General features: G+C 45.5%; 1 protein-coding gene across 17 annotated transcripts in view; it reads right to left on the bottom strand.

Annotated features, from left to right (window-relative positions):
• The window catches only part of EXTL3 (exostosin like glycosyltransferase 3), a 135,788-nt gene that overhangs the window by 39,324 nt on the left and 70,383 nt on the right, over positions 1-26,081 (bottom strand). For 9 of the 17 annotated variants that reach the window (XR_003926639.1, XR_005934053.1, XR_005934051.1 and 6 more), the window contains exon 2: positions 24,361-24,463. The exons of 2 other annotated variants lie outside the window; for them this stretch is intronic. The gene's annotated coding sequence lies outside the window, so the exon portion shown is untranslated. Of the gene's footprint in view, positions 1-2,181; positions 2,324-2,891; positions 3,021-6,431; positions 6,556-15,662; positions 15,685-18,996; positions 19,186-19,714; positions 19,957-24,360; positions 24,464-26,081 lie in introns of those variants that run through there. 6 more of the 17 variants (XM_041128947.1, XM_041128948.1, XM_030036878.1 and 3 more) reach the window with 6 other exon arrangements.

Raw genomic sequence — 26,081 nt, 5'->3', positions numbered from 1 at the left:
TCATCTACTCATCAAGAATTAGCAGAAAGAAGGTGAGGAAGCAAATCTCAGCCGAAACAGAGATCTGGAAATGGGCCAAAGCAAAACAGAAGTTCACCTTAAAGGAGCAGAGCGAAGTCAGGAATACTTTTCAGTATAGCACACAAGCGCGCGTCAGAAAAAAAATAAACGGAAGATTTGATTTTAACCAGGAAAAACCATAATGGAAGGGGAAACAAGCAGAGTGATAAAGGACAATTCCTAGGCCTATTTCGTTACAAGGCCATTTGTTGTCGGTAGCTTAATGCCCCACAATTAAATGGGAATCCCCCCCCAGCCTGACCTACAACTGAGTTGCACAGCAGTATGGACACTTAAAATTAAGGCAGATTTTAAATTCATAAGGTTGTCTGGCAAACAGCACTGGTGTAAATCTCAGAAAGCCGGGAGGATAAAAGGGCTAAAAAGTCAGCAAAAGACTAAATCAGCTTTCTTGGATCTTGGCAGTACAGTCGCTGCGGGCAGATGGGGAAGGCTTCAGCTCTGCTGGCAGGACATTTTAATACTATTCTCTGTATACCAACTTGCATTTGCCTGGGCTGGGAGAGAGCCTGGTGATGAATGTAAATCCCCAGCGCTTCTGCACGGCACTGTCAGTCAGGCACAGGGAGCCCTGGCAATAACAGCACACTTGTATCATGCCTCTGGGACTACTGCTACACACAGAAGTGTTTTAACATGCACCAGTGTACAAACCAGGCAACTGAAGGCAAAAATAGTAATAAAAAAGCTTTCAAAGTCTATTTTTCAACTGTTTTTCTTCCTTTTTTAAGCTCTCCCCAAGAAATAAAGCTCATGCTGTCACTGTCCATGTGCATGCACCAGTCAGTCAGTCCCTGCTGTTTGAACCTGGTCTCATAGGGGCTGCAAAGATCTTAGAATTGCCACTAGTTTTCTGCAAACAGCTGGCCAGGAGATGAGAGCTGCCTTATTAATCCTTTTCCCGAGGGAAAAGCCAAAGCACACGCTCACTTGAACACCAGCGAATCTAAAAACCAGCTTAACTTCAAGGCACACATGGGAAAACAAGCTCTGCTGGTTTTTTTGTTTGGAGATGCCATGGGATAAGTGCGGTCAAACCCTGCAAGGTGTTGAGACAACACAGAAACAAGGGATCATAAATGTGGCCAAGAAAGAATGAGGAGGCGCATGGACATGTTGCTTCAGACTGGCCAGAGAAAACTGCAGCCCCACAGGCAGTAAAGGCAGTCCCAAAACTTATCAGCCGAAACTGCATCTGAATCTTGTTCCTTTGTAGTTGCTTTGCCCATTTATGAGCCCTAAACAGTAATGAAATGGCAAACTGGACTCCCTAAAATGGCAACTGGGGTCCTTGAAAAGCTAAATCCATTGCCCCACACATGATCCTCTGCAGCTGTTCTGCCACCTAATCCTTCCAGGGGCTCCTCTGGTCCTTCCACTCAGTTGACACAGAATAAACTTTATCCTCCTGACTTAAAAACAGGGAACTGTGGGTTCAGGGAACAGGGCTGTGAATTAAAAAAAAATCCGTATGCTCAGAAACCTGAAGCTGACAAACTGACTCTGCTGCTAGTTTGGAAAAGACCACATGGGAAAGACCAGAGCAGGCTGTGGAGGGATTTAAAATGCAACACACGTGGCTTGGGATCAGTTAAAAGTATTGACTGTCAGTATGAAATATGTGCTTGCGATAAAGCAAGCACTTTAGCCACACTCTCAGACTCTTCTTCATTACTAAGACTTTATTCCTCATCAACTTGATAGAGTCTGAGGTTGTAACACATTGTTATTAGGACTTCAAAAAAAAAAAAAAAAAAGCAAAGTAAAAACCCAATCTGTGGTTTTACCAAGAAAGACTTCAGTGTTGTATTTAAGAGCAATAAGCAGCCCTGGGGGAAAAGGCTGCTGATTTCCATAGCTCCCAAAAAGAAGTTTGGGAGTAGGAGAAACAGGTTAGCTGCTGCGCTCTCCAGCCAACTCATTCCTCTCGCTCCCTATTACTATTAAGTTCTTTAAACTGATCAAGCCCCACACTGAGAAACTCCTGTTGACATTATAACACAATGTTGCTGCCTGATAGACCTAATTACACACACACACACACACACACACAAAAAGAGGCAGGAAGAGCTCTCAGGAAATCAGAAGCTCACTAATTACCAGAGCCTCTTCCCAAATGCCAATCCGACCGACTTCTCGAGCATGACAGGTTTGCATGCTGCAGTTCCTTCTCCCACGGCACAGGGCTGCGAGACTAAACTGCTGTTTGAGCACGTTGTCACATCTTAGTTCAAATCTCAGGCTGTGTTCCCAGCTTTCCTTGACTCCACAGTAGGCACTCCCCATGCCGGTGAAGTTATGGGAATACCTGAGGTTCTCCCTCATTTTGCATTTCTAGTAGAAAGAGCCAGGCTGGTCTGATCTGTGGATGCTCATGGAGTCATTATTCTGCAAATGTTCAGTCACCAAGGTCCTTTTGCAAACACCTGAGCACACCTATTCCTCGCTGCTTACACTTCCTTTTGTCCATCTCCCCTATAAAATTAGGGAAATATTGTTCCTTTCTCAGCATATTTGTGCACAGAGCCTGGAAATTTTAAACTTACAGTCCTCCAGAGCTTAGCACAGCAATAAATAATCATTAGGCACAATACGGTAACACAGACTGCACTGAACTTTCTAGGAGGAAAATCCACAGGGATCCTGCATCCACTAAATTACAGCTCCCAAACTGTCTGTATGCACCCATACTTGTCGTTACACTCTTTCCTCATCAACTGAGGGGTCTGCAGCGTTATCACTTCTATGTTACCTCCACAAACTTTCTGCTGTGCTGGCCCTCTCTGTAGAGAACAAAGCACCGTACCCACCTCTGTCACACTGGTTCCGTCCTGATGAATGGCAAAGGATGTCAAGGAGTGCGTGTTAGTGGCTCCTGTGCTTTATCTGTCCAGTCTTGAATAGACAGTTTCTATTGCCAAGTCTCTTTTTCACTAGCACTAAAAATGAAATCAAAGATAAAAAAAAAAAAAAAAAAAACAAACCAAAAAAACCGCAACACTTTTTTTTAAAAGGAGAAGCAGAAAATTCTGCTAAACAAAGAAAATACAGCATATTCCCTCCCTTTAGAACAGGGTTTCTGGTGAAATGGAAAAGAAACGAACACAAAACAGCCCTTCAGCAATGATAACTTTCTACTTCCTAATGCTCTCAAAGGAAAGGATTACACCCCAAATCTCCGATCACTTTGGGAACAGCAGCAGTTGAACAAGGAGAATAAATCTATTAGGTGTGTGCTTTAAGGTACGTTTGAGAGCAGATGGAAAATTCACTCTGAAATGGTTCACGTGCTACAGCCTCAGGGATCATCACGAGGGATTTGTACCATCTTGAGAGCTCACAGGTACAGAGAAATTCTCCTAAGCTAAGATCAACGCTGCTACAAGCACAACCGGTAAAAGGTCTTGTAATCTGTAAATTCAGGGCATAAACTGCATCCCTGGCTTTAGGAAGCTTTTATCTCAACCAAGGAACATTCACCACATTTGCAGCTCCATGCAAAGTCAAACCTGCTTCCAGCCATGCTCCCCATCTGCAGCTGGGCATGCGTCAGGTAAAGCAGTCCTGGAGAAACACTCCAAGAAAGCTCCTTCATGTGCTCGCTCCAGCAAAGTCAGAAAACCACGCATACTGAAGAAGGCAGTGGTTGACTGATATTAGGGGAAGTATCATGTACGTTCACCCTGTCCTTCTACTCTTTCCCCGTGCTGCTTGTGTGCTCTGTTGGAAACAGGTTGCAGACAATATGGACACTAGCTTTGCACCATGCTTGCTACCTTCTCTCCAGCCAGGCGTCCTCCTGCCCTGACAGCATAGGACCAGTGCTCCTGGTACAGCATCATTTCATCTTACAGTGTTCCCAAATGCATCTCCTGCAAGTCAGAAATCCTGGGGGGGGCAGAGAGAGAAGGAAAAGACCCAATGCATGTCCGAATTGCCCCAACAGCTCATCTGGATGGGGAATAGAGCTAGGGAGAAGAAATTCAACCAAACAGAAAATGCAGGACCTTACAAGAGCTTTTCTGACTTTCTTTCCTCTGCAGACCCTCTACCAACCTTAACTGTGAGAGCAGAGAGGGATCAGAGAGGTATTTGGGGTGGTTTAGAAGTAGCACTTAAGGACAAATCCTTTGAAAGCTGCTTTCCACCCCATGTTCTTGGGGTGAAGGGCACTCACTCCTGCAACCACAACATCTCTCATCAAGGGCACTCCAGCATGCAACACCCCAGGGCACCAGCCCTCAACCCATGCTCCCACCCTGGAGATGCTCAGTGCCAGGACCTGCAGGCTCTCCAGGCATGAAATAGATAGCTAAGTCTGCTGCAGCTGCCAGAAGGATGAACTCTTTGCTGTTGGTTGCAGAGCCCCAGCAGGGAAGTTCAGGATCAGACCTTTCTCAGAAGGAACCCCCCCTTCTGAAGTTTCATGGCAAGAAAACCCAGAAGAAACATCATCAGCTGATAAACCCCAACAGGCGAGACCCCAAGATGCACATCTGTTTGTACTTCTGGTGGCGCTTTTGAGAGCTTATGACAGGTAAACAGGGAAATCAATACCCAAAAGAGATTGTAGAGCTAACCATCCCAGGTGTGGAGGTAAAATGGAGTGCTGCTCCCCAAGGATGAAAGTTGAGTTGCCTCATCATCACAGAAAGGAAAAGGAAAAGAAGGGAGGGAGAACTGGGAGAAGTGCACTGGACATCTGGGCTGGGAGCAGGAAGGAGACAACTGGAAAGGTTGGGAGTGGGGGTTCCTCCTGCTGACTACCTGCAACCCCAAAACCATCTGCGGTTGCAGCAACCAGACCTTCCAGGGCTCCCACACTGGCAGAATGAAAAAGCACACGGAGGTGAGGAGTGCCATCAAACTGCAGCTCTGGCCACTACCTGCTTAGCCAAAGCTGGCCCTTGTGATAGGAGGCCAAAAGATATTCAAGACTCAGCTGGACAGTGCCCAAGTTCAGAGACCTCCAGAGGTCCCTTCCAACCTAAATGATTGTATGATTCTACGTCTCGGCTCTCGGGTGGCAATAATTCAGAAATGTAAGCAGAAACCTGGAGTCAAGATGTCCTGGGTCTGCCTCCCCTCTAACACTGCCTCTCTCCAGCACCCAGGGGAAATCATGCAGCCTCCATGCCTCATTCTCCCTCTTTACAGCTTCTTCAAGGCAGAGAAGTGAAGAACTGACAGTCTGGCTTACAGCTTTTTGTTCCCCATCTGGGGCACAGGGACAAGAGCATGCTCCAGGAGACGCTCAGTATTGTGGCAAGCAGAAGCTACAGAAATCTCGCCCCCAAGTGCTTCCAGGTATCTGCCTGTCTTGCCCTCTACAAAAGGCAGCCACTGTCTGTCATGCTGCTCAGCTGAGGTTAACCAAGTGGTTCATGAACATTCAGTTATTCTGATGAAATCCTTGAGACAGTAAAACCGCATCCAGTTTTCAGAGAGCAGGTAATGGAGATATGGAGAAACAACTTGCCCAAGGTCACCCTAGAAGGTGCACCAGCTTGGGACTCACTCCACATCTAATTGTCCTGTCCACAAGATCGTCCATCTTCCCAGCCTACCTTTTTCCAGCAGTTTCCTTCTCTGGTGCCTTCTTGGTTTTTGCATAATGCACTGCAAAATCTACTTTACATATAGAGCTTTTAGTTCTTAAATTTATTATTTAGTGTTGTTTTCTGGTAATAAACCAGCCATATTGTTTTATTTATTCTTCCAGGCTGCACACAAGCACTTTCCTGCACAAAGAAATATCCAGCTTATGAGCAAATCCTTTCATGTTCTGCAGTACTGAATGTCAGAGCACCCTGGGTGCGAAAAGTTCACCCCCTCCAAATCTCAGAGCAAGGGACCGCAGGGCAGAGCTTTACAAAAAAGCCGGTAAATCTGTACAACCACACAGCAGCTGATGTTGTACTCCTCACCACATTCCCGTTTACAGAGCACTGAAGGTTTTTTGGGACGCAGGAAGCAAGCCAAGGAAGCAGGTACTTTGCTCCATCATGTGCAGTGGCACAAGCTACTGGAGGAGTAGGTGCGTGGCTGATCTTTTGTTCACTGCTAAAAGGGATAAATTAGGTGTGGGAGGAGGAGAAAGCTCTTTTTGCTTTTACCTTGAAGCAATTAATGAACAAGAACTGTCTGAAGTAAAACCACAGTCAAGAGCCAGGTGCTTTGCGTCATACGGGAGAAGCATGCAGAGGTCAACTCCAGACGGAGGAGAGGGCTGGCTTTCCAAATGCTGACTTTGTGAAACAGCTCAAGTCCTTGGTATTCTTTGTGGTTTTCAGCCCTAGATAGCTCAGGCACATTATTTTCCCCAAGGCAAAAATACAAACCTCTCTCACCTCCCTAAGACACCGTCATCACCACTTCCTCAGCAGCAAATGACCACGTGGCAGAATTCAGGCTCCTGCTCTCTGATAGGTGCTTCAGGTCATAACTAAGCACAAATTTAAAATTTTCTTTGTCCTGGATATGTTATAAGAAAAAGAAAATATTACCCGAACAGCACAGAAACGCACACAACTTTTAACAGCATCTCACTTAGCAGGGTGGGTCACTATGGAAAATAACCTGTCTCTGTGGGTTTTCTGGAAAGCGTGCCCATTTCCTGCATGCAGCGAATAAGCCAGTTCTGGAGACTGAGCATCTCCATCGAGGGGCCTCTAACAAGCATGAAATCATACAGGTGGCTTCTCATGGACTTCACCAGGCAAGGGGGCAGGTCAGCGGTAAGTCCTTGCAACCCAGGCATGCCGGGAAGTTTACATCCACGGAAAGTCTACGGAAACCAGGGAACCCCAGCTGCTACATCCCAGCAAGGTGCAGTGACATTAAATTCGTCAGTGCTACACGGCCAAATTAACCAGGCTAACCAACTCCAAATGTACCGCCCCTTCCTGTAATAGCTCTTCCACCCGCTCCCTGTCTTCCCATTTGTATCTGTGCTGCTGTGCATCTAACACCAGCTTTTCCCCTCCTCTCAGGAAAGCCTTTGATGTGCGGGGCGGGCAGCCGCACGCAGTCTCATTAGCAAGCTGGCGGCCTCCTGCACTTTTTGGAGAACGCTTCATCACCACGTAAGTGGAGGCCGCTCTGTTTCAGACAGCCTGATTGATCATGCCAAGTAACTAAATTACCTGACGTGCCATAATCACCCGTATTTATATAGCAGGTGGATTCTTATCCAACACAGTTCATTACAAAGCAAGCTAGAAATTCAGATACACAAACATAACTATTGCCAGGACACTATTAATTTGGACTAGCTTCAAATGGGGTCCTATGGGTAAAAACCCCTCTCTCATTACCAGACACCTGAGTCACAGAGTTCCAATTAAGTGAGGAACATTAAATGCCTTTCTGCTGCACTCACAGGCATGCAACACAGCAGGAACCCAGTGGCTTAACTAATATGCATCTTCACCATCTGCGTAAGTTTTAGGAGAAAGATGTCACCATGCCACATCCCATCATGCCACCACCTCTGCTGGGCTTGTGTAAAAGCTGTCCCTCTTTAACTGTAACAGCATCCTAGCCCCACTGCCACTGTTATACCGGTAGCTGGTAGCACTTGTGCATGGGTAGGCTTTGGAATGCGTATACTCATGTAGATCTGGCCACATACAAGAGTGCAAACTCACTCTTCACAGAGAGACTGAATCATAATAACTGCTTCTGGAGAAATTACACCTCCAACAAAATTCAAGCCCAGACCAGGATGAGCTGGAGAGCAGGCTGTTCTCACCCTGTCTTGGTGCAGAAGGATGGTTAAGCTTAAGGTCAGCCATGGGGAATAAAATAAATCTACGGATATTCTGCCCTTTTTCTAGCCTTCTGAGAAAAGTTGATGATTGTCCTGCTTCTTCCTCCCCCACCACACAAATGCCCCCAGCTTTACTGGTCCTTCTGGATTGTATCACACAGTGTTTTCCTCCTGTTTCTTTTCTGGACCCCCCAGGAACATCTTTCACTCATGAACCCAGCACTGCACCTTAGCAAGCTTTTTCTAAAGGCCCGCCTTAGTGGTGAACTGAGTCACAGTGAACATGCATGCCTGGCCATTCTTCTCCCCATCTGTTTAACCCGTGAGCTCCCCAGAGCATAGCCTATCCTTAAAACCCACAGAGAGCACTATGAAGTGTATCTACAGATCTCCCTCCTGTGCAAGGTACCCACATGCTGGCAGAGAGCGATACAGCATGTAGCATCCTTGCTGTAAAAATGCTGCTGGCATCAGCACTGTGCCAGATAACATCCCCACCTGAAACCAAGAGGCACCACTGGTACAGATCTTTCAGGTAAGATCTCTGCCAGCTAAAGCAATGTTATGACAGCTGAAATAAAGAAATAAAAGCTAATTACCGTAGTTGTGCAAAGCAAAGAGGAACCTGACCAGGTGACTTAAGCTGGCCTAACAAACCAGATGTTTGCAGTCCAGCTAATGCGTCCATGCAGGACACTTGCACTATACAAGTTAGGATGTGCAGATGTGGAAGCAGCCAAATACAGCACTTCAAAATACACAGAGAGAATGAAACACGGTGCCTGAAGCTTGTGGGTGTGCTTAACGAAGTTATTAACCAGCAGAAGAGTGTATGATAGAAGATAAGCACTAGCAGAATGCATGATAATTAAATTTCTACAAAGCAAAGTTGCTGCTTGGATTTGAAATGCTGGATAATTTGACACATGCTGTGTGCTGTTTTGTCACTGATGCCCAGTGCTTTGCTTGCAAGATATCATAAAGAAACATAAACGACAAACCTAGTTTCAAGCTGCGTGGCTGGAGACGACTAACAACACTCAGTCCCTGGAAGAGGCAGGATGGGAGACAGCAAACTCCACTCAGCATGTGTGTCCAGCAGAGAGACTGCTCCTATCATAACGGGTAGGTAGAAAACCATGCAGAAAACACTGGGGGACAGATGTAGTAATAACAGACCAGTTAGGAAGGGCAAAGCTACACTGTTCTGTTTAATGAAGGCCTAAGAGAGAGGTGAGGGAAAGAGGGATCAAAGGAACTTGGCCAAAGCTGGAGGTGAAGGAAGGAATTAACTTTTCACCTGCACAAGATAGATTCAATCACTGAGCAAGATTAGATGGGTTTTGGAAAGCCACAGGTTATAAAAGTTAAGCTAAGGGTTAGATTGAGTCTGCCTAGAAATAAATTGATCAATTAAATATACCCACTCACCAAATTTTTAATAATGCAGCATTATATTAGCCATCAGGCAACCAAAGGAGACCTCTGCTCTGGAGCAGCATCCCTCCAGCCCCAAGCTTGTGCCTGTGCTGAGGGTCCCAGTGGGGCTGCTCCCACACACACAGCTTCACTGCTGCAGCTCGGATGAGATGCAGCCCAAACCAACTGGCTCCCTTTTAGCACTTCTTAGTATCTGAAGCTTAACAGGAGAAAACCCCACCAAAACTGTTAATAGCAAAACTCCCTAGTTTTACGAAATTCTTGTCATATACATAATTTACATGTTATTTAATTTTATTTGGACTCTTCCAGTTCCCAGCTCACACCTGGGGCTCAGGAGGCATCAGCAACCCACCATCCTCTGGGAAGCACAAGTGGGATCCCATACTCACACTGACATTTTTTTGCACTCTCATGTGTTACGCAGTGTATTCCTTACCAAACCACTGCTTCACACCTCCGCGATGGCCACTTTTGTGAAATGCTTTAGGATCCTTCAAAGTAAAAGGTGATTCTGCCAACTCTCAGGGCTGGGAAGTCAGGGATATTAGGAAGAGTACGGCAGGACTGTTTAAGGACTGCAAACTTAAGGAGCAAACACAGCACTTCTTTTGACCTCAAAAATTACTTTTTAGGATAAAAGAGAGGAGGTCTTAAAATAAAAAAAGCACAATGAAATGCTTCAACCAATGGCACTGCCACATGGAGCCTGTTCCTTAGCATCCTGGAGCAGATGTGCTGCACTCAAAACGTCTTTGTCTATTAAAACTGTGTCAGCTTCAGAGACTCCAAAACTCCCTGTGGCATAAACAGAATTTCTAATGAACAGCTGCAGGATACAGGAGTAGCCGCGCAAAATGCAGCTGCCGAGATAATTTTCTTTGCCCCTCTCTCACCACCTTTCCTCCGCTGCCAGAATCCTACTTTACCCCATTTGGGTCTCTCCTGTCCTGCCTCTCCCACAACCCCACTGCCTCACTGTGTCTTCTGCACCTTCCACAGATGAGCACTGTCAGCCCATCGATTTAGTTCATCCATGTCCTTTTTCATGCTTCCTTGTGACCCACCTCCATCCTCCTCCTTCGCAGCAAGTCAGGTAAAGACCAGCGGTTTGAGGGCAGACACCCAGCACAGGTTTCCTCTATTGACATTTATTATTTCCAAAGCCTGTGAGCATCGCTGATCTCTGTGCCTGCACATCTCCTGGTCTAACAGAGCCGCACTCCCACGCAAGCCCTTGAGTGCTCTCACACCTCTCCAGCCTCTACGAGAGCTTTGCTGCTGCTTTGCCTGCTCGCACCAAGAAAGTGCAAAAGGGAGAAATAAAGGAGAAAAACATTATCATGCCAAACCCTGTAATTCCACAGAACATGAGCAATCCTCAGGGAAGGATTCAGCCTGAGTAAATTGAAACCCACTAATAGATCTTTTAGCTTCGACGCTGCCTTCCAGGCCAAGGCACCAAAGCATGACTCCTTGTGTGAGTTGTGGGTGGGTTTTTTTTGCTTTTGTTTTTTTAAATCCTCTGTCCTTGAAACCAAAAACCCGTCAAGCATACAGCCTGGTCCAAAGGCACTTCCCAACTGCTCTCCCAAACCTAATGGTGTCCTGTTAGCTAGCTAGAGAAACAGCTGGAATGATTATTAATTTAGTCAGGTACTTGTAACGGCCCCTGAAATGCTCAGCACTGTACTTAGAAAAAAATATAATTGTTGTTTCAATGTAGCCCCAACAAGTACTTCTGGGAACACCAGCACAAATGAAGCCTGAATTCTTACTGTTTGATGCCTTCAATCTTCTATGGGGTTCTCCAGTACCCCATAAAGAGCCTCGGTTTCCTACTTTCAAGACACTTATAGGGAGTCAATGCTTTGGTGAGCACTATCCCTCTAATTTGAGTGAAAACAGCTGATGGGTTCAACTGTTATTGGAAGACTAACAGATAAGACCAGATGCCAAAGTCCCATTTTATTAGAACACTCTGACAACATTAAAGAGTGTCTAATGCTAAGCAATAGTGTCTTTTTAAAGAAGTCCTTATTAACTGGTATTGAACACGCAAGCCAGCTAAATACCTTGTGGCTTTGAGACAATCTGTCTGATGTAATCATATAATGTCTAAATGCTTTAGCTATTCATCCACTGCAATGAGTGGTGAGACTGGTGCTAGCACTGAGCAGCTTAAACCAGCCAAGTTTTTGCAAAGTTGATGGCTTAACAGCTTCCCTGGATTGGCAGCAGGATGTGCAGGTTGGATCTTACTCATAGCTGACAGGGCTTCAAACAGTTAACATCGCTAACATGCTTTAATGGCCCAGAGGAAAAGTTCCCAGAGAAACTGTGTGCCACGGATATTGCGGATGTGCTCTGGACTTCGGAGACTGCCCAAGTAATCTGCACCATGCGCAGTCCCACCTGCCAGTTCACAACAGAAGGTGAAGAGAATCCAAATGTTAGAAGAGGAGGTTTATTTGGGAAGGCTGAGGCTAGTTTGGCGAGGACATACCGGGCTTAAAAATACTCCAGGCAGAAATCCCCAACGCACAACAGCTATTTTTGCTGGGTAAGTGGGGCCAAATGTCCTTGGAGCAGCTCAGAAACGGGCAGTAGGACACACTGCCAGCACAACACTCATGCGGATAAAGCAATCGCTTCCAACACAAGCTGCTGTCTCCCAGCCATCATCCCAAAGATCAGACTATTTGCAACTCATGCCAGGTTCAGGGACCATTTGCAGAATAGATGCCAAGAGGTCCTAATGGACAAGGAAGCCACAAATGCCTCTTGTGGCCATTTGCATCGGTTATTGTGGACAGAAGAGTAAGGCCTAGCATCTCTCATGCTGTGTGCCATCTCCTTCACTCTCATGTCAGTGGCTTGAGCCATAAATGGCTTAGATCACACAAAAATATTGCAAGGGACAGCACAGCTATCTCCCTTTTATGCTTAACAGCATAACAGGTTGGCTAGCACGTGAGTTAACTATTGCCATCCACTGGACAAAAGCTGCTCATGTCCAGAGTAAACACCTGATGCCCAGCCAAGAAAAGGGGAGACGTTCCCAGTGCCTGGGAAAGCTGCCGGTGAACACACGCTTTGAAGAGCTCAGTGACACAGCCACCAACTCCACTGCAAACGTGCCATGCAGACAGACATGAAGGCATTGGCTTGGAACCAAGTCATTAAGATAGCCACAAAATTCACAACTCAATTTGACCACTGTATAGAATCCAATAAAAATAATAAAAAACCACGAGGATGGCTATATTAGATCAAACCAATGATCCATCCACTTCAATCCCTCATTCCTGAGTGCTCATTTCCAGCTGCTTTGGTGCAAAATACTCATAAATCATAGTCACAGAACAGCTTATTCGGAACAATTTTCCCCTAACCACTAGCAAATAGGAGTTGCATGAGCCCTTTAAGAACAGAAGCTGTCCACCAAAATACTTTTTTGAAGCAATCAATCATGTACATTCTCATCTGTACAAAGTCTGAACTGCTAAAAAAGAAAAAAGAAGAAAAAAAAGAAAGGGAAAACCACATCAAGCATTTGGTTTCATAGCTTCTTGCAGCAGCGAGTTCCACAGCTGAGCTCCGCAAGTGATTTTCTTTCACCAGCTTCAAATACAAACCCTCCTAAGTCAGTCTGTCCCCTCTTCTACAGTGTTAAGCACCTCTACAGTGATGGGTACAACAGGACTCTCACCCAACTCACTACGGACCCAGAGGAACAACAGTAAGAAAGCCACCAGAACAAAAGCTGCCACCTTACCTTCTCTAAGCTCCCTGATGTCCCACCACGTGCTCCTCATGGAACTAGACAGCGTTAATTTTTTCAATCTTTGCAACCATCAGTGTTGGCAGAGAAGTAGAAATACAAGGATCCTACTGCCAAGAGACAATTTCAGCATAAATTTGCACTTCTGCTATTGTCTCATCCTTCCTGATGGACATCCTGGTTCTCTGGTACAGCCCTACGGTGGAGTGGCCCTCCCTCTCTTTTATCCAACGTCCTCTGTAACATCTATGTTCTGTTTCCGTTCAGTCATTTCCCAAATTTGTGCTGAGTTTCTTTTTTTTTTTTTTAATTGCTCTCAATATGTCACTCTATATTACTCAACAGCAGATTTATTTAAACGTGTCAATGCTGTTGCTTAGCAGATCTGACTGTGCTTTACAATTTAAGCCTGCTTCAGAATCATGTGTTCCCCTTCCCATTGCTCCCCAGCATGTCTGGATCATCAGGAAGTTTGAGGAAAACAAAAATGAGTCCAATTGTAAAGACAGTCCACTGGCAGGCCTAGGAAAGCTTCACTAGAGATCCTTAAAAACAAAAAACAAAGCAAAACAAAAACCACACCAGCAGAAACCACCCTAGAAAAGGAGGAGTTGTGCCAAAAAGCCCACCCGATTTTTCTTCTCAGTCAGGATGCAGTATCAGGTGCTATTTGTCTTCCATTTTCCACGTTGTACCCACAAGCCTCAATAGGAGCCCATCAACTAAATGATCATCAAGAGCTTTGGAACGAGTCCTAATACGGAGCTAATATAAGCTTTCCCCAAGCAGCAAGCTAATTTTAGGTAATGGCCTTCAACCGCTCTATAAAAGGCCTGGAACACCCAGGTGAGAGCATGTTCTGACCTTTGAAATTAGACTTGGGTCTTTGCTGAGAGAGAGAAGATAATGTGCAACTATATCACATACACAACGTTTTCTGCTTGGGCTTTTCAAGCTCTCCAACCAGCAATGGCATAGGTTTAGTCACTGCCCCCACGGACTCCAACTCACACATTCAAAGCCGCGTACCTGGAGTGCCTAACGGCTCCGTGCAGCACAGGCAAGCTCCACAGGCAAATTCAGCGAGAGATCGAAGCTGTCCAAAATGCTTATGAAAAAGACTAAGCAAAACCAAGAAAACGTCATCCTTCTGCAATTCACTGAAGCATAATAAACGCACGCAAGTGAATTGCCCAAGAGCACACCAAAACCTGCCACTAACAGATAACAAGTCTTCTGCACGTTTGTCCAGGGCTCGAACTGCGAGGTCATCTCCACAGGCATGTCTCCACTCGAGGTGGATTTCACATGTTGCCCCTAAGCTGACCTCATCTTCTGCCCCAAAATGTCCAGCTCAATCATCACCCTGCATCCCTCCAAGCCAGGCTGGTTTAGGGGGAATTAACTCCCATAAACTGATGCCATCAAGACAATCTCCAGCAGCTGCTAATTCCCGATTTGGACTGCAAATCACACCCAAGAAACCAGGTTCATAACCTTGGGAACTGATACCACAACCTGAGTCAGCCCAACCGAAGACAAAACTTGCAGCAGGACCTGCCAGAAAGGCTGCTGATGGGTTTCCAAAAATAACCCAGTTCCCTTTCTGTGGTGCCTGATGTCCATTTACTTACAGCCACCTAAAAATAGTCCTTCCCATTTGGATCAATGAAGAGAGCTGACAGAAGTGAAAGACGCTCATCACTCCGCACACACGCAAGACTAAAGGAGATAAAATACTTTTGAAATGCAGCATAGGGAACAATCCCATGCTGGCCCCGAGAGAGCCAGCTGGATGGGCCTAATGATTCTTCTCCAGCAACAGCTGTGATTGAGTTTATTTCCATTTTTTGTGATTAAAAAGAAAGAGACAGATAAAAGGGAGAACAAAAAGTCCAAGATTTCAAAAGGCACTAAAAATAAAATAGTTTGTATTCACTTGGCACCCTACCTTGACAGCATTTTATACATGATAGCCAAGCAGTCCCCAGCAAAACAAAAGGAAGACATAAGTAATTTACAGGCAGGGAAACCAAGGCACAGAAATGTTAAAATACTGACTCAATCATCAGTAAAATCAACAGCAGTAGTAGATTTAAAGTGCAGGCATTCCTGATGCACCTTCCTATATTCATGCCATAAGACTACTCTCTATTTATTCTTCATGGAGGCAACGTAATTGTTTCCATTGCCTGGCAAGTGTAAATCGATGCCAAAGAGTTCAGTGGCTCCTCACAAGGAGTTACAGTCCATTTAGCTGATAAAAGTTAACCGGTTTTCAGAGCCTGTTTGCACCTCACAGAGAAAACGCACTTTTTCAAAATTCAAACATACAAGTTTAGCAGCAGGATGCCTGAAATTAATCCCTTTATTTAAACACTAACAACTTTAAGTGTCTCTAAGCAATTGTAAAGGCTTTATTAGCTAAGGCAATGAAAGCCTGAGAGCAGCCAAGTCAAGACAAAGCCAAGGTTATCTAAGTTTCCAAGCATTAACTTTGACAACACAAACTCACTCTTGAGAGTATTCGTACCTCAGAGGTAGGCATAAAGAGGACAGCAATGCAACTGGAAAGGCTGCACTTACCCTGCCCAGCTGCCTGCATGGCATCTTGCTGCTGGCAGAAGTCTGTGGGCAGGGATGGATGGAGCAAATCATCCTGGAAGCCATTCCCATAGCCATGGATGGCAAGAAGGTGCTTGGGAACAACAGCACAGAAGTACCGTGGGCAAATTGTAGCTCACTGATCTGATTGTCTTCTGTAACCAAGTGACCGGCTTGGTAGATGAGTGTACAGCAGTTGATGTTGATTACCTTGATATCAGCAAGGCTTTTGGTGTAGTCTCCTATGACTGCATATACAGAGGGAAAAGAAATTACTCAAACAGGAACCCAGAGAGGTGGTAGACCCTACATCCCAGCGATGGTCAAGCCTTAACTGGACAAAGCCTTGAGCAACCTCATCTACCTTTGTGGTTAGCTTTACTCCAAGCAGGACGTTGGATTAGAGACCTCCAGAGGTCCTTTCCAACCTGATTAGTTCTATGATTCAAAGAAATGCCAAAGACAAGGTGGAAGTCTTTCCTCGAGATACGTGAACTAGATAAAGCTGTAATGTATAACAAAAATAACTCTTTGTAAGCTCTTCATTGAACAGATGACCTGGCGACAGGGAGGAGGTCTCCCAGCACACTGTGCTTCCTTCTCTCTAAAGTTTACATCTTGACAGAGGAATACATCTGTTCAATTAAGACACATATACCACTTCCACTTTAAAATTCGAGGTGCTTCAGTGGTGTCATAAGACTTAATACCTGTAGGAGGTGATAAAACATTCATGAGAGCAACACTGTGAGATTAAATGGGTTGGGCTGACATTAAAAGACATTTTAAGAGACATCCTTTTAAGGATTCCTCTGCTCCTATCCCTCTGCTCAACCACTGCAAAATCATTTCCCCAAATCCTTTCATGTATCCAACATGCAGAGAAATACACAAGGCATGCACATCCCAGACTGGATCCCATCTGGCTGCTTTAGCAAGAGGAAAAAAGAATGGATTAGATGCTGCCTTTGAATTCTAGGTGTCACCAGGTTTGGGATTTTTTTTTAGAAATGTGTTGTGTTATTACTGGAAAGTATACCTACTGAGTTTCACCAAAGTCGAAAGCTCCTCTCAGGTTTGTTTTCCTTTCAGCTTGCTCTAACAGCTGTCTTGCCAAAATCCACAGACGACAAAAATCTATAGTTCCTAGTATACACATTTTGTAATGGTTTCAAGTGCAGAGCAAAGTTTTTACCCTTAATACGGTCTTGTAAGGCACACAGCTATCTTCCTGAGTTTGCTGGTCCTGATCCAGAAGGAAAAAAAAAAAAAAAAAACCTAAAACCACAAGTCACTGTTTTTGCTGACCAGGATTACCTGACTTAGTCAATGTCAGCAACCTTCAAGGACACAGTATAACAGAACCAAGTGGAAATCACAAGTGCTGGATGCAGTTCCCTTAAATCCTCTAAGCCTCTGCTTCTTCACTGTAACAGCCATTTAAGTGCTGATAAACTCACTTTTAGATTATTTTCATAGAACTGAAGGTCAGCAAACAATTTGGTAACTAAGACTGTCACATAATTCTCAGCCTGATGCATAACTCAAGCCTACTCCATTGAAAAGACCAGGAGGCAAGAGGTATGCTGCCTATTTTGAGGTACGACGTGCCCCGTGGGGTCACCAGGCCTTTATGGCAGATTTCTCAGAGCCACGTCTTGCAGCAACATGTATTTTGCAGCCTCTCCAAGCTCTGGCTACACTGATGCAAGCACTGGCACCCCTCTGCAAAACTTGGCCATGTTTAGTGACGGAGTCTGCTTTTGTGCATCCCTTGGCACTGGACAACTCCTCCTGCTTCACCAGCTCAGAATTTGCCTCTTGCCCAGCGTGGCTTTGCAGATGAAGAGTGAGCAGCCGCACTGACCAGTTCTCAACAACCCATCCCTGCATCTAAAACGCTCCTGATTCTCTTCAAAGTCAATCTGAAGAAACTCACTGATCTTGGCCAAAACCAGCCTCTGATATAGGGAGGTCATTCTAATATCAACCAGTGGAGGGCAACCACACACATACACAACTGTCAGCTTCCTACTGCCTGATAGAGGAAAAAAAAAAAGAAAAGAAAAAAAAAAGCATTTTCTTCCCATTTCCAACCCTCAGAATAGTTTACTTTATCTTTCCCATTCTGCCTTATTTATGTCTGTGCCCTTCCTTGTGATGCTTAAACAGCATCCCCCAAATAGCAGAGTATATTCACCTGAAATTAGGCAAGAGAACCTAAATTTCTCGGTTCCCCCACTCAGCAGCAGTTCTGCTCTTCTCCTCATACATGAGAAGGGCCTGCCAGGCCACACAAGCGAACCATGCAGCAGAAAAGCAACACTTTTCCCCCTTGCATTTCAGCATATAGCCACATGGACAAGATCACTGGAAGAGTTTCACCATCTTTTTTTTTCAGATACGAGGCCTGAGCTGTAACATGCTACCCAAATTATGCACCAAGAGAAAACGGCAGCTGCGATCTAGCAGGAACAGGTCAGCACCTGGCAGGTCTTCAGCAAACAAAATTCTTACCCAGCTAAGCAACATGTGCAGGATATAAAGGAGAAGGCAGGTGAAGGCTGTATGGGTCCTATGCCACACAGATAAGCCATGGTGCTTCTAACTCACAGAAGGCAGCAGTGCATCCCCTCTGGATGGCAGCTTCTTTCATGCTATCTGGAGATGAAAGGCTAAAGCAAGCTACTATCTTCAGAGGCTTGACAAAACAGAAAGCCAAATCAAATAATGCTTTAGCAAGAGGTAATCCAATAGTTTCAGCTGAGCAATTGTTCGAACAGTTGCAGCGTTTTGGTACAAAGACAGGTTGAACATCAATAATTCTGAAGTCCAGACCAAGCAGATGTTAAGCAAATAGGAAACAAAACACTCCTTTCCCTTCACCACCCCAGCAAGCTCAGACCTCCTTCCACAGCCCAACCGAGCAAGCATGTCTGTGCCCCAGCCAAACCACAGAGTGAGCAGAGCAGTGCTGCTCAGCGTGCCACTGCACTAACTTCCTCAGCTGAACTGATAACCCCCCCAAGCTTGTCAAGACAAGTTGGTCACTGTACATGCCACTGACCGAAGGAGAATACATCAGTCACAGCTGGTAATTTGGGCACTGGAAGCAAGGAAACTGCTTGTGAACTGGCTATAAATAGCAAAGAGACTGGGGATATTTTCTCTCTCTTGTATATGCCTGCCTGCCCTGCTTGCACAAACACTTTGAAGCCTGTATCAGCCTGCTCTGATGCTCTCATGATTCAAAATAAGCAGGAGATGGAGGGGAAAGGGTCTGTTCAGGAGAGCTCAACTACCGTAACTTTTATACCTTCGAGCAGGATATCCTGCAAGTAATGCCGTTCCTCAGTACTTAGCTGGAAAATCCAGGGAAAGGCAGGTGTTTGTGGGAGAAGCACTGGGTGACTCAGCTCTTCACCCTCTCCTTTCTCCCCGTCAACATTTCAACAGCACAACATGCTGGTGTTACAGGGATGAAACACACGGACTCGCTCAGTACCTGAAATGGAAAGTGAGCAACCCAATCACCTCTGATTTTTAAGGATACTCATTTCTTCATCATCATTATGTTCCATTGTAAAAGTCACTTTACAAATCTCAGCTACTCTGGGATGCTGAGTTTCATCATTGCCTGGGAAAATGTTGATAAACAATTACTAAGGAAAAAAATAAAAAGAAAGAGGCAAACAGAAATCAGTGCTTCTGCTCTAGCCTCCAAAGGATCTTTCTGCACTCAAACCTGGTTTGGCCACAAGGGTTTTAGCTGGCACAGTTTGCCTGTAGGTTGTGCACAGCACCCAGAGTACCATGCCACAGCACTCCTTTGCTGTGTGCCAGTAAAACACTGTGGCTTTCCAGCCAGGGGTGGTTTTCAGTATCATTATCATGGGAAAAAGGGGAAAGAGGGGCTCTGTGGTTTTGGTATGGGCTGCCCTGGCTCCGAGGCTGCGCCAGTATACCCGCCTGTTCTCTGGCCCCAAGTCCAGCTGGTATAATCCAGCCACTTTCATGCTCTTAAACTTTCTCACCTTCCTGAACACAGCGGCCACATCCGACCTGCCTTGCAGGTTCAGTTCCTGGTTGTGCCGACTTCTGGCCCGTGGCTGGGGATCATGTGGTCGGTGGTAGCCAGCTGAGGCCACCGTTGGGTGGGTTACACCCTGGGCTAGCGAGTCCCAGCACCCAGGAGCATCCCCTTGTGCCTTGGTGACCAGGCTCCCAACCCTGAGGTGTGCATCTTGGAGCAGAGCTTGGCCTTGACAGCCCACAGCTGGGGAAGGATTGGGAATCCTGATGTTACACTAGTTCACAGCATTTAAAAACAAATAAATACCCATGAAACACATGGCAAGGGTTATTACTTCAGCATGTATAAAGGAGACATTGAAGTGACAGGGAACTTCACTTCCCACTTTTTGAGGGGATAATACAAACCAGCAGAGCAGAAAGAAATCCAAAACATCATTTATCAAAGCAGCAACAGAATTTTCTGTCAAAGGAGAGATTTCACAACAAGGATGCTTTTGGCATGGGTGGATTCACGGCAAAACAATGAAGCAATGGGGATGATATATGATCGTTTCTTTGCACACAGTGCTGAAAAGCTTTCAGAAGCTTTATAAAATTAGAGCTACTTATGTTTAACAGCTAAAATGAAAAGGTGGGGAGGGAGTGCTTCCCCCGTGCAGTTCTCTAGAAGCAGAGCTCATGATTGTACTCAGCGGGAAACATGCTACTCGTCGAGCACTCTCAGCACCTTCCCTCCCACTGAGCTGCAGGCACAGGGGAAGCTCAGTGATTTGCAGAATTGGGTCCTTGCTTTTGTTCCTCTCGCCTCTCTCCCTCCCCACATACTCTCCACCCTCCCTTTGACACACACAGATGGAAAGACTGATGATAACATGCCAATTAGGTTATTTGAAGCCTTGCTACTAGCTACTCTAAATGCAGGCACATGAAGCAGCAGGATTCTGCTGGTGACATTTGGACCACAAATGAAGTCCCCAAGAGTAATAAACAATCAGGTAAAGAAATCTGGAAAGAAATTACCCAGCACACCTTGTCTTCTTGGCCCCCATGAGATCCATATAAAATGTGTTAATGCATCTGATTATGATCTAAATTATGTACAGAGGCTCCTGCCAAGCACTCTATGAAGTTTCTTTATTGTTAAGTTGGAAGCTGTTTAAGAATGGTCCAGTCATCATGTTTCAAATTAGATTTGGGAAAAAACATTTTCCTACTTTATTGCTGGCTCAGAACACAGGTTTGTGGGAGAAGGTCGATATGTGGTTTTTCTCTGCTGAAGAAAGAGCAGAAGCGGTGACAGAACAAAAGAAGAGTCAGTCTATTACCTGTCCCTGTATCGTAACCTGAGCTGTGTGGATTTACTGTACACAGACATGTCAGAAAATGACTGCAGTTTCAGCTGGCTTTCTAGATGTGTTTTTTTCCAAAAGGGGGGTATAAACACCAAGGTGTTCTCATGCACACATTCCAGGGACAGTAAAACTTTGAAAGAAAGGGTTTCTGAAAATGAAGAGTTTGATGAGAATGGCTTGCAAAACATCATGTGAGACTTTCACCATGCCTGTAAGGGCTAGCTGAGCTGTCGCTTACTCTGCCAACAAATCATTGTGTTGCTTGGAGGCAGGTAAGAAAGCTGTTTTTCTCCCCAGTATGCCGTACCAACATTGGAGCTTTTAAAAGAAAACAGATACACACCTCCCAGGTATATATTCAATACATACAAGTTTGGGAGAGCACCCACAGTTTTACACGGCAAGCCTGACAACCTCACTTGTAGTCAAAACTCCGCCAACCCAACCTGTGTTATATCTCCTGCTGGCATCTGACCGAGCCTTCACTGCACTGATCAGCATCTCCTTTCCACTGCATTGCTGGTTTCCCAAGTTAGAAACAGAGCCAAGGTCACCTTGCTCAGAAGAGCTGTTTTTTAAAGGAGGGTCCCTGCATATTAAAGGTCTTCCATCTATTACCTCTGCCCTTCCAAATACACAGCTGTAGCAACAACTGCATAAATTCGGACTAAGCAGGTACCTATGGAAGAAAGCTAGCATATAACAGCTCTTACATACTTATTTTGCTCTATACATGCATATAAATACATACACATACATACATATATGTGCCAGATACCTGTCTCCACCTCCTCTCAAGGTTCACAGCTCATCTTTGGTATAGCGCTTAATACTTCATACTCATCACTACAGTGTCCAGCATAACAGGCATTTTAAGGTATCAACCACACCCAACCCCTCTGGTATGTCAAGACGGTCATTTGATATGCACAACAACTGTTGGACACATTTAATATTGCTCCACAGAATGACGTTAGAAGTTAAGCATTACAAATCCACATTTAAGGCAAGCCTTTCTTATTCGGTGCGTGTGCTAGAGCCCACATTCGAGCAGCGTCGCTTCCACCTCCAAACACCTTGAGTTGGGCAGCAAGGAAAACAAAATGCAGAGATTGATGCAGATGTTAAGCCTAAATGTTGAAGTGCGGTCTCCTTGGCCTATCTTTTAGCGTTCGTTCCTGAAAACGTCAACTAGGCAACAAGGCAACTATGCCAGTGACCAACACTCCTGCCTCTGGTGAAATTCAGCATAGACATAAGGACCGAACTCAGAAGTTAGCTAGCACATGTAAAACTTGGCCTGAGCCAGACCTTGTTATCCGCAGATCTGCAGGAAATCAGGGATCAGAATTACCATTTCTAGCCACCATGGTAATGTAGCGGTTTAAACACAAAAAATGCTTTAATGTAGGATCACAGGCTGGATCCCAGCCAGCCAACAGCACTACTTTAAAAGGAAATATTTATCTCTACAGAACACTTACTAAACAACATGCTAGGTGCTTGAAAATAAAGCCTTTGCTAAACAACCAGATTTTAACCTGAAATTCTGCACGTTGGCATTCTCTTCTGCTGCAGGTAAGACCAATTCCCTTACACAGCGTGCTTATTTTCTCTCTTTCTCTTTTTAAGGAAAAAAAAAAAAAAAAAAAAGAGAATTTTCTCTTTCAGTTTAACTTTGAGGCAAGATGGAAGACCACAGCCTGGCCTCAAAGACATGAGATCTTTTGAACTCAAAGTCAGCAGGCTCTCACAGGAGCTGAGCTTGAGGGCTGCTCTGGAATAAATCAAAAAGGATTTACTCTTTCACTTGAACAAGGCAGAAAAAAAACCCCTAGATGTACAGATATGTTGTTGGGGGTGGGGAGACAGCTAACAGGTTAAAAAAATAAAAACGGCAACTTAGAAGAGTGCCATTATGGCTTGCTTACCACAATCCCATAAGCTAAACACTAGCCTGCATGGTTGGATTTCCTGGAGGAAATCACCATCACAGTTGCTAAGTCTGCTGGAAACGGTTCAACCCAAGTATATATGGAGCAGATGCTCCAAACATGACACACGAGGACACGGCGCTCCAGGAGAAATCTTCTGACAGCAAGTCAAAACAGGGGCTTGAACTGGTCATGTGTCATTAGAGATGCAGCTGTGATTTTTTCACAGATTAGTAGAGTTCAAGGCCAAAAGGAACCCTGAGAGCACCTAGCCTGCTTCTTGCTGTATCACGGGCCATTACATTTCATCCGAGTTTTCCTAAGAGCAGGAGTTAGATCCCAGCCAAATCCCAACTTGAATAACTGTGGTGGCTCCCAGTAACAACCCATGTGCTACTTCTACTCAAAAACTCAGGCTGCCAGAGTAGCTTTGCATAGGATGCAACTGCCTCTTGGTGCCCTTGCGTCCCTCTGCCAGAAGACACTGCTCCCTGGCAAAGGCAGAAGGGACTCCATGCTCCAGCCACTTTGCTTCACACTTGACACCTTTGCTCAAGCCCAAATCCATCAGCAGTTTTAACAATACTCAGGAGTTTGCCTGAAGGAGCTCAGCACAGGGCACAAAATCTCATCCTCTGGCTTCATTACGGGACCGAGAGGAAAACTGGAGAATGAGGAATGTGCTGCTGGCAGCAATCTCTAGCCTCTGCAGTGAGATTGCCTATGGTTCCCAGTCAGCCACACACCCCCGCAATAGCTGCGCATCAGCGCCCATGGGCTAATCCTTACACTGTGAACCTACCTTGGTTACAAAGTGTTTTAGGACAAGAATCTGCCCCATGAACAATGCTAAAGAAGAAAAATTTTCAGATCAGGCATGCAGTTTCAGAGCCCAACTCCCCCAACTGAGCTGTGTGCAGGGATTTGGCTCCTGAGGCATCCAGACACTGAGCCGGCGAGCTCAGACCGTTAGTGACATTCAACACTGCTTTTAAAATCAGAATTTAAACTGCTGAAATGAGAATATTGTGAAATGCCACTTCTTTGCCTGCAGCTCTGCCAACTGAATTTGGCTAAAACTTTCAGCAAATAATAGATGATTAAATAGAAGTTTGATGGGCAAAAAAAATACGTAAGAGGCTTGACTAAGACTCCATGGGTGACACTGGTACTGGTGCTGCCCAACTTTACAAGCTTTGCCCATTTCACCGTTACTTTAATTTGACTATGGGGAGAAGAAAGAGTGTTGCTAAGAGTGCAGAGATGTTTTGGTAGGCTGTGTTAAAATACAGCAAGGGAAGAGCAATCTAATGCCAGGCATGGAGAAGACTAACACTGCAGTGCTCGTTTGTGCTTTACCTTCTGCACCTTGGCTCCTTGGCTCAGACCTGCCCTGCATCACACATCGACTCCTTCACTACTACTCTTCTTTCTCCCAGCATTGATCTCAAGGGTTCTTCTCCTGTTTAATATAAAAACACAGACAAAACCACATATACTTAAGAAACATATTACCCATCGCCTAGAGGCACTGTGCAAGAGAGGCTGCCTATTAGCACACTGGCTAAGAACACTGCTTCCAGACCATCTCCAAACAGATGAGAGATTCATGACATAGTCGGTCATAAGCCTGAAAGCTCCCATGGGCTTGACAATCTGGGCTGCTGGGGAGTATTGGAGGCTGGAGGACAGCTGCTGAGGAGAGAGGCACAGGATTAGGCCCAAGGCAAAGGACACCTCCTTGGGTGCTACGATGCCTAGAGCAATGATGCACATCCTCAGTTCCTGCATATTCCTCAGCACAGCAGAGACTCACAAAGGGAGCGCAGGGCATCCGTAAGAAAAAGCAAACCGGCCAAAATTCCCCAAGCAAAGTTCTGATGACCTGGACTCCTGGCCTGAGCACCTTCCATTGCAGGAACACCAGGAAAATGAATTCCGAGCCTCCCGTACCTGAATTTGATACTTTGGCTTATAAGGGCAGTATGCACACTTACAGGGACAGCCAGGTCCAGAAGAAGGATGTGAGAGATATTCTTGGTTGTCAGCCCTGCCACTGACTTGCTGGGTTACCTTCACTCCACCAAACCCTGGCCTGCTACCTGAAGGCAGGGATAAGGATACTTTGCTTCGTAAGAGCCAGTACAACCTACAGCAGCAGAACTGAAGGGGTAAATGATCAGCACACTTTACAAACGTTGTTGCTGACACCTCTCTCTAAACGAGACGACCTGGAGAAGTGATATTTCAAATCCTTTGCAGCTAAATGGGATGAGATGTGGGTCACCAGCTCTGCGCTCCATCAGCTAAAAGCCAGCTTGCAGACGTTCTCTGCTCCCTTCACAGAAAACATTTCCACTGCAACACCTGGCAACCGATAGCTCTCAAGTCACGTGCACTTGAGCATTTCCCACAAAAAAACCAAAAAACAACAACAACAAAAAGCCAGGTTGTTCCATAAGCACCAAGGTCAAAGCCATCCAGTCTGACCTGTTGCATGACATACCATGAGCTCCACCCACCAGTTCCAGCCTCAAACCCAGTAACTCACAATGATTTTTCATCCAGCTTTTTCCCTAGCTCAAATCCTCCCTCAGACACGCTTCTGCTGTGAACAGCTGTCTGATCTCAGCAGCTAAACACATAGAAAACTGAAACATAATAAAATACCTTTTGCTAACCAAAGTCCAAGGCTTCAGGACTATAAATCAGTGGGTGATGCCTTTGCTGTAGGTGTCATTTGCTTTTGTTTCAGAACAAAAAGTGCTGCACATCAGGGCCATCCACATCCTGCCTTCACCCTCCTACACAGCCTTTCGGACAGTCACAGTTTTGGCGGCCAGTACAAGCGGAGCGTCCCAAGCGTCCCTCTTCCCACCCCTACTCTTACTAATGCGTTCCATACTCGCAGCCTTTCACACAGTCCCAGCTCCACCACCACTCCTGGCAGGGGGCTGGTGCTGGTCCTTGGGGGCTGGTGCTGGACTCTGGCGATGAGACTAGCAGCTGCTTATAAAGGCTGCCTCCATCCTTTTCACTTCGGCTAGCAAAACGCTTCCCAAGTGCCTACATCTCTGGGC

This window comes from Aquila chrysaetos, chromosome 15 (assembly GCF_900496995.4).
Source record: "Aquila chrysaetos chrysaetos chromosome 15, bAquChr1.4, whole genome shotgun sequence".
Classification (NCBI taxonomy): Eukaryota; Metazoa; Chordata; class Aves; order Accipitriformes; family Accipitridae; genus Aquila; species Aquila chrysaetos.
The sequence above is the reverse complement of the archived record's forward strand: the minus strand, read 5'-3'. Positions and strand labels throughout refer to the sequence as shown.